We start from the raw sequence: 8614 nt of genomic DNA, 5'->3' as shown, positions 1-8614 counted from the left end.
TTCAACCACATTAATTGATCAATCTAAACAGTTTTCGTTGAAACCTTCTGCTGCCAGGCCACCAAGATTATACGGCTTACCAAAAATACATAAAGTTGATACACCTCTTCGTCCCATAGTCTCTACTATCAGCTCCCCCACCTACAAACTAGCTCGTTTTTTGTCTGAAATCCTGCGTCCTTTCACTGGAAAGACCACCTCTGCGGTACAAAATTCTACTCACCTGGTATCGACAATCAAGGGTATTTCCCTGTCCCCAGACGACCTGCTTGTCAGTTTTGATGTAGTTTCCTTATTCACCAAGGTTCCTGTACCTGACACCATTGCAATCATTGAAGACTTGGTTCATCAAGGACTAAACACTGAGGTACCCCCCCTGGTGAGACACTGTTTAACCAATACATACTTCACTTGGAATGGAACTTTCTACAAACAAACTGAGGGCACCCCAATGGGCTCCCCCCTTTCTCCAGTTATAGCTAACATTTTCATGGAGAAACTTGAGACTGACGCCATCCAGACTGCCACTCTGCGCCCAACCTTATGGAAGAGGTACGTGGATGACACTTTTGTCATCTGGCCACATGGCCGGCTTGCTCTAGACCAATTCTTCGACCACATCAATTCCATACACCCAGCCATCAGATTTACCATGGAAGTCGAAATAGATGGCAAGATACCTTTTTTGGATGTCCTAATTAAAAAGAGACCTGATGGTTCAATGAGCCACTCTGTCTACAGGAAAGCTACCCATACGGATGCTTATCTGAAACCGGATTCCCACCACCATCCATCACAGAAGAATTCTCTCATCAAGACTCTGTATCATAGAGCCCAATGCATATCCGACCAGGAACACATAAGCAGTGAACTCAAGCACGTACACCAAGCTCTTAGGGCTAATGGTTACTCCGACTATACAATCCGCAAAGCTATCACTCAAACCATGAAGAAGAACCCTCTTGAGGAGCCTTTCAGAACCATCACTTTACCCTACATTGCTGGGATCACAAAAAAGATCTCCAAAATCTTGAATAAACACAAGATCCAGGTCCGTTTCAACACATTACATAAAATCCGTGATCTGGTTCCATCTGTAAAAGATGTGATTCCGGACATACAATACCCTGGTGTCTACAAACTAAGTTGCCTCTGTGGTAGTAGTTACATTGGAGAAACCAAACGCCATATGTCTCGGACCGCATTCGTGAACATAAAGCAGACCTTAAATACGGTAGGACCAACACCTCGGCCGTAGCAGATCATTGTTCTAATTCAGTAGGCTCACATGCCATTGACTTTTCCAAGACAGAGGTTCTTTGTAAGCCATCTGGCTTCCATGAGAGATTCGTTCATGAGGCTATCCACATATACAAGCACAGAGACAATTTCAACCGAGAAGATGGATTCTATCTTAGCAATCATTGGAAAGATTTGATAAACCATTTCAGTTCTTAATTGATTGTTCACGCTTACAGTGGCTTTCAGACAGCATACATTATAAAAAAAATTTCGTCTCCCCCCTCCTCTTTTAAAAAAATATAGATGGACTAGTCCTGGGCAAACTGCCAAATCGCTGCGCGTGGCGCTAACGGTTTTTTTATAAATAAATAAATGCGCCGTTTAAAAATAAATTTATGCAAACCAACACACCTGAAGATGACCGTTTGAGTTATGGTCGAAACGTCATGAGAATTTTTTTATTGTTTTATATATATTTTATTATTTCGTTGTTTCTCTTCAACGTGACTTTACCGAAAAAACTAAGAATATGAATTACTGCAGTCACGAAAGCTTTAAATCAAAATATAATTTATTCAGTTAGAGAGCCGCTCATTATGGGAGGGGCGTATCTCTTACCCCGGAAGTTACGTCATGTTACCTGCTTACACGCGTGACGTCGCGAGGTAACAGGAGGCCGCCGATCCGCGCTTGCACTGAAATCCGAGGTGAGAAATTCTCATGGTGGTGGTGGTCGTTGTGGTGGTGGTTGTGGTTGTTGTTTACCAAGGTAGAGCCTCTCTCTCTCGTAGGGATGTCAGTTGAGTAGCAGCGAGCATGGGAATCGATGTCCAGGTTGGAACTTTAAAACGCGGGGCCTAGCCATGCGGGGCCTTGCCTCCTGCCCTCGCCTGATTGCATTCACTTTAATTATCTCACTTAAGTTTAATTTGTCTTCACCCGGCTCGCCACTTTGTAACTTTGTTTTATTGTCAATATTCACGCAGTTTTTATTTTCTTTTTCACCAGGCCAAGCCCGCGTGAGCTGCTATACCGCTCTTGTTATCAGAAGCGACCTGCCCACAACAACACAAGGTGAGGCTTTGTCAACGTGTGTGAATGTTTTGACTTAAAACTTTGGTGACTGCAGGAATTAATATTCTTGGTTCTTTCGGTAAAGTCACGTAGATAGAAAATTAAATGAAAATAACAATAAAAATAAATGTAAATAAAGCAAAAAAACTCACGTCGTTTTGATCGCAACACAAGTAGTCTTTATTTAATGTAATTGTATTATCAGTTATTGTTATTTTCTATCTACGTAACTTTACTGAAAGAAACAAGAATACGTGTGTCAATGTCTATCGGTCAAAGACGCTAAACGGAGTGACGCGCAAACTCCAAATATACAGCAGGCGTCAGGGTCGGAATCGAACCCACGACTTCCTGTATACCAGGTGAGGTAGTTAACATCACACCACGGAGAGAGACATGCAAACTCCAGTTAACCTCAGCTATGTTCATTGATCCTCAATTACTTGGTGGAGTGAGGAAGCATTCATGCCAAGCAGATGAAGGTGGCCAGGCGTGATTCTAGACACGCCACCGCCTGTTTACCCAGTGACAGTGTACAGTTTGTGTTTGCAGTAACGTCTATTAACTCTGTTGAACACGGAGGTTATAGCGTAACAATAGTTTACTTTTGTTTTCCTCTGGAACTCTTTATAAGAATAGAAACAGGAAGTTAACACAGTACGCACATGCAGCTGAAATCGGAACTGTTCATCCCAGCATTTAAGGACATCTGAGCCTGGATTCACACCTCTAAGTTGCGATTGAACATTAATTTATGCATAACACAAATAGTATTGTTTTCAACACCCTTTGCTATGTCAGCTGAATTTAGCTGCAGTCACGAAAGCTTTAAATCAAAATGTATATTCATATTCTTGGTTCTTTCGGTAAAGTCACGTTGAAGGGAAACAATAAAATAATATATATAAAACAATAAAATGCATATTTTATTATATATTTGTTATTATAAAAATGTATTACAAAATATATAATAAAATAATAAAACAAAATAATACAATATATTTTATTGTTTCCCTTCAACGTGGTGACTTCACCGAAAGAACCAAGAATATGAATCGCCGCAGTCACGAAAGCTTTAAATCAAAACTTTCTCAATCTCCGTTAAGCAACGCGAGAAACATCGTCGCCAAACCGCCGGCAACAACGTCGCCAATCCTTTACTTTGTGCACACGTCACGATGCCACGTGCACACGCGTTGTGTACACATCATGATGCCACGTGTACGCGTCACGATGCCACGTGCACACGTCACGATGCCACGTGCACACGTCACGATGCCACGTGCACACGTCACGATGCCACGTGCACACGTCACGATGCCACGTGCACACGCGTTGTGTACACGTCACGATGCCACGTGCGCGCGCGTTGTGTACACGGAACCGCCCCCATTACCCGCCGGGTAGGTGGCTACGAGTTTGTTGGAATGCTCGACGACCCTCGCCGCTCGTTCCCCGAGCTCCTTGGCCCGCCACCCAGTGGCGTGGGCTCCGTGGCGAGACCTTTGACGCCCGCTTGTGCTGTGGCCGAAACGTCGTGATTTTTTATTGTTTTATTTTTTTTTACCCACGTGACTTTACCGAATAGAACCAAAGAGCGTGGATCCTCGCGGTCAACGAAAGCTTCCAATCTAGAATTGATAGCCTCTACGGGGAGGGTTTTCACCTATCTGTTAGAGCTTTTAACAGACAACGGGACAAGAAGTCACCTGATGAAGGCCGCTTGTGTTGTGGCCGAAACGTCGTAATTTTTTATTGTTTTATTTTTTTTACCTGCGTGACTTTACCGAATAGAACCAAAGAGTGTGTGGATCCTCGCGGTCACTAAATCTTCAAATCTAGAATTTTTTTGCTCGTCTGCTTCGGCACCGTCGCCGCGGTACGTCGGGACTCGCGAGCGCGCCACGCCGCCCCACGGTTTGTTATTTAGGGTCGCGTTCCTTAATATTTGTTGTTTGAGTAAGCCTCGAGATTTATTGTTTTTCCCCCAATCGTTGACGCGGTTTCAACACCATTCTCGAATTTGCGCGGCGCTCTGGTTTTGTGCGCGCGGGCGCGTCGAAGGATTATCGACTTATTTCCACGTCAGCCAAAGTTTCCACAGCCGCGTGATTTGCAACGTTCCGCGTGTACGAGCTTGTCGCCGCGATCGCACGTTTGCCGCTGCGCGATTCGTCCGAAACGCTAAAATAAACAACCGCCGGATGAACCGATAGCGCGTACATCACTCATTCGCTCACTCATCCACTAACATCCAACATCGGGGCCGGATTCGGGCGTGGGGGGGTGGCTTCAGGAGCTGCAGCCCAGGGGCCTCGTCCAGCTGAAGCGCCTCCAGAGGCGAAGTGAAAAGTGATTTCAGTTGCGCATGCTGAATTTTATTCGTCGTTAGCCTTGTAACAAAAAATATACATTTTATTTTTCTTTAACTTTGTTTTCCTTATTCTTAGCTCTTTTGGTAAAGTCACGTTGAAGGGAAACAATAAAATAATAAAATATATAAAGTCACGTTGAAGGGAAACAATAAAATAATAAAATATATATAAAGTCACGTTGAAGGGAAACAATAAAATAATAAAATATATATAAAACAATAAAATATTGTTTTATATAAAACAATAAAATATTGTTTTATATATCTTTTATTGTTTCCCTTCAACGTGACTTTACCGAAAGAGCTAAGAATATGAATTACTGCAGTCACGAAAGCTTTAAATCAAAATGTTTAAACGTGTATGCAGTCGGCGGCGTTTCGGGCAATGACTCTTTTAATTGTGCGTAAAAATAAAAGGCGCGAGCGATGGGAGTTGGGGCACGATGGGAAACGCCAGCGGGGTTGACAATCTCTCTGCTGCTCGTGTTGAGGGAAGTTCGTCTGGCTGCTTTGACATTTACTGATGACGTCCGGCTGCATCAGAGGCTCAAATGGCATACATTGTCCTTGACAACAACAAAAATCCATTTCAACTTACACGTAATTATATTAATATTTCCTCCCTTGCAGGTTTGCACTCATTTTATAAAGAGACGTATATACGCACACACGTACGTGTGGGGTGAAACGTTCCCCGGGGGAATACAGGAATGCCTTCAGATGCGTCAGCTGTGATTTCACTCCATTCCCGTGTTCCACATTAAAGAGAGAGACGTCCCTGTAGGATCGTGGTGTGTGGCTGTGGACCAATCTTAGCACGCAAACTCGACAACAAAATAACACAATAAAATTCTCACGATGTTTCGGCCACAACGCAAGCGGCCGTCTTCAGGTGAAAGGTACAGACCTAACGGGACGACAGACATTGAAGCTCTGTCGTCCCGACAGTTCTGTACCTTTCACCTGAAGACGGCCGCTTGCGTTGTGGCCGAAACGTCGTGAGAATTTGATTGTGTTATTTTATTATTTTATTCTCATTCTACGTGGTGACCTTACCGAAAAAATCAAAGAAGATGAATCATTGCAGTCACGAAAGCTTTAAATCGAAATTTAAACTCGACGTTTTAATTTAGGCAGGAATTCTGGAAAGGTTGCAACAACCGGGGGAGAGTAAACCACCCCAGGTGGCTGTGGTTGCAGGCCCGTTTGATCGCCTACGCTCAACGTTACGAGAGAGAGATATAAAAAAAAGCATTGAACATTAATTCACCCGATTCCAATTGCACGCACGAGAACCCAAATTCAAACGGCCGCGGCGAACGTCGCGCACTAGCGGCACCTGGGCCCTGCGGCACGATGAGACAGATTACTTGTGGGGAGACAGCCGTCGTGTGAAACCGATCTTAGAAAACCTCGCAAAGAGGGCACCACCACAACGCGCCCCGCCGAGGCGTTCACGAGCGGCTTCGCGTCGCGACGCGCGTTGTTGTTGATTGTGCGGTTGTTGTTGTTGATTGTGCGGTTGTTGTTGATTGTGCGGTTGTTGTTGATTGTGCGTTTGTTGTTGTTGTTGATTGTGCGGCTGTGGTTGGGGTGGTGACGTCGCCGTGCTCCTGGCGAAGGGGAGCGGTGGTGTAGCAGTCAGCGCGCTGCGCTACGAACCTGCCAACCCGAGTTCGATTCCCGCTTGCGGCCAATGCCAGTGAATATTATTATTTTTTAATTCTAGATTTGAAGCTTTCATGACTGCAAGGATCCATACTCTTTGGTTATATTCGGTAAAGTCACGTAGGCAAAAAATAAAATAACAAAATAAAATAACATTATTATCCGAACCGGGAACCTGTACTTTTCCCAGGTCCCGGTTCGGATAAAAAAAAGGGGCTTAAGGCCATCCTCCTAAAACGCCTAACATGGCGATCATGGTATTGTTGTATATCTGGAGGTGAGTTGCCCTGAACCGCCCATGTGCACGGCGAAGGCTTATTATTATGTAACACATTTTCTGCATCTCGCAAGGCAGGGTACTGCTGTTGTGCGACGGGCAAATTCTTCAACGGGACACCTGTCAGGTGATTTACTTATTTTTTGAGGCTGGCATACATACGGGCACAAGCACAACGCTATTTAAGACGGGCAGTTCAGGGCGAAAATGTTTCCATAAATTACAGGCACCACACTGTGAATATGCAAAGCGCGGCCTATACCACACGTACAATTGACATACTTTCCAGTTGCTTATTTAGTGATTTAAAATATAATCAGTTGAGCGTAGCGGCGTATACGCAGCTTACACAAAGTGATGCCAGAGTTTCATGGGAAATTCTCTGCGGTCTTTGCCAAAGGTGGAGGCAGTTCACGACTTACATTGGCCACAGCTGAAAGGCTACAACGGGGTGACCCTGTTACGTGTAAGATTGGCCTGCGATTAAATTTAAACATCATAAATAAATCAACGATCAAATTCACTGCTGGATGAAGGCCTCAAGCCACCGCCACCACTTCTCACGATTGTGCCGATGCAACGATCAACCCACAGCACGTGAGCTGATTTCATCATCTTCTTTGGTTCTTTCGGTAAAGTCACGTAGAATGAGAATAAAGTAATTAAATAAAACAATAAAATTCTCACGACGTTTCGGCCACAACACAAGTGGCCTTCTTCAGGTGAAAGGAACAAATATGTCGGGACAGAGCTGCAATGAACGCTGCTAAGCTTCGCAACGTCTTTTAAGCCGGTTGAGAGAAGTGAGGCACCTTGGCAAAGGGGTTTACTTATCAAACAGGAGAATTTAGCATTGAAACAGTTGAGGGATTAGCTTGTGACTGGTCACAGAAACAGGTATCTTAAAGTGATTTCATCACCTTTATTATGAATGATTTCATCGCTTCGGCTCCACTCGGAGGCATCTCGTTTCTTGGCTTCCACTCCGTCAAGTGTCCTTGAATGTTGGTCATGAAACCCTTCCAGTGATGTGTCCTGGGGAAGCTCTACCAGCTCCGCCTCTTGATGGAGCATAGCGGAGAGAACCGCGGCTACGCGTTCGCTACCTACGCGACGCTCGCCCAAGCCACGGATGCCGTCAAGAAACTCAACAAATTAGAGATCCGTCCCGGACGCCATGCGTCGTCTGTCTCTGTGTGTGTGTGGTGTGTGTGTGTGGGTGTGTGTGTAGGGTGTGTGTATGTGGGGTGTGTATGGTGTGTGTGTGTGGGGTGTGTGTGTGGCGTGTGTGGTGTGTGTGTGGGGTGTGTGTGTAGGGTGTGTGTGTGGGGTGTGTGTGTGTGTAGGATGTGTGTGTGGGGGGTGTGTGTGTGTGGGGTGTGTGTGTGTGTGGGGGGTGTGTGTGTGTGGGGGGGGGGGTGTTGTGTGGGGTGTGTGTGTGGTGTGTGTGTGTGTGGGGTGTGTGTGTGTGGGGTGTGTGTGTGTGGGGGGTGTGTGGGGTGTGTGTGTGTGGAGGGGGTGTTGTGTGGGGTGTGTGTGTGGTGTGTGTGTGTGTGTGGGGTGTGTGTGGGGTGTGTGTGTGTGGGGGGTGTGTGGGGTGTGTGTGTGTAGGGTGTGTGTGGTGTGTGTGTAGGGTGTGTGTGTAGGGTGTGTGTGTGTAGGGTGTGTGTGTGGGGTGTGTGTGTGTGGGGTGTGTGTGTGGTGTGTGTGTGGGGTGTGTGTGTGGGGTGTGTGTGGGGGGTGTGTGTGTGTGGGGTGTGTGTGGGGTGTGTGTGTGTGGGGGGGGGGGTGTGTGTGTGGGGTGTGTGTGTGTGGGGTGTGTGTGTGAGGTGTGTGTGAGGTGTGTGTGTGTGAGGGGTGTGTGTGTGGGGTGTGTGGTGTGTGTGTGGTGTGTGTGTGTGGGGTGTGTAGTGTGTGTGGGGTGTGTGGTGTGTGTGTGTGTGGTGTGTGTGGGGGGTGTGTGTGTATGTGTGGGGGGT

At 46.0% G+C, this 8614-nt stretch overlaps 1 long non-coding RNA gene across 1 annotated transcript; it reads left to right on the top strand.

The window, feature by feature from the left end:
• The first annotated feature begins 1898 nt into the window (after positions 1-1898).
• Positions 1899-7840, top strand: LOC142917113 (uncharacterized). Its single transcript, XR_012936870.1, has 3 exons — positions 1899-1949; positions 2251-2316; positions 7662-7840. It is a non-coding gene; the product is annotated as an uncharacterized LOC142917113 (long non-coding RNA).
• Positions 7841-8614: the final 774 nt, after the last annotated feature.

Source organism: Petromyzon marinus, unplaced genomic scaffold (assembly GCF_048934315.1).
Source record: "Petromyzon marinus isolate PM22_M1 ecotype Great Lakes invasive population unplaced genomic scaffold, UKy_Petmar_22M1.pri1.0 PM_G_Scaffold_42, whole genome shotgun sequence".
Taxonomy (NCBI): domain Eukaryota; kingdom Metazoa; phylum Chordata; class Hyperoartia; order Petromyzontiformes; family Petromyzontidae; genus Petromyzon; species Petromyzon marinus.
Note: the sequence above shows the minus strand (reverse complement) of the source record. Positions and strands in the feature narration are given on the sequence as shown.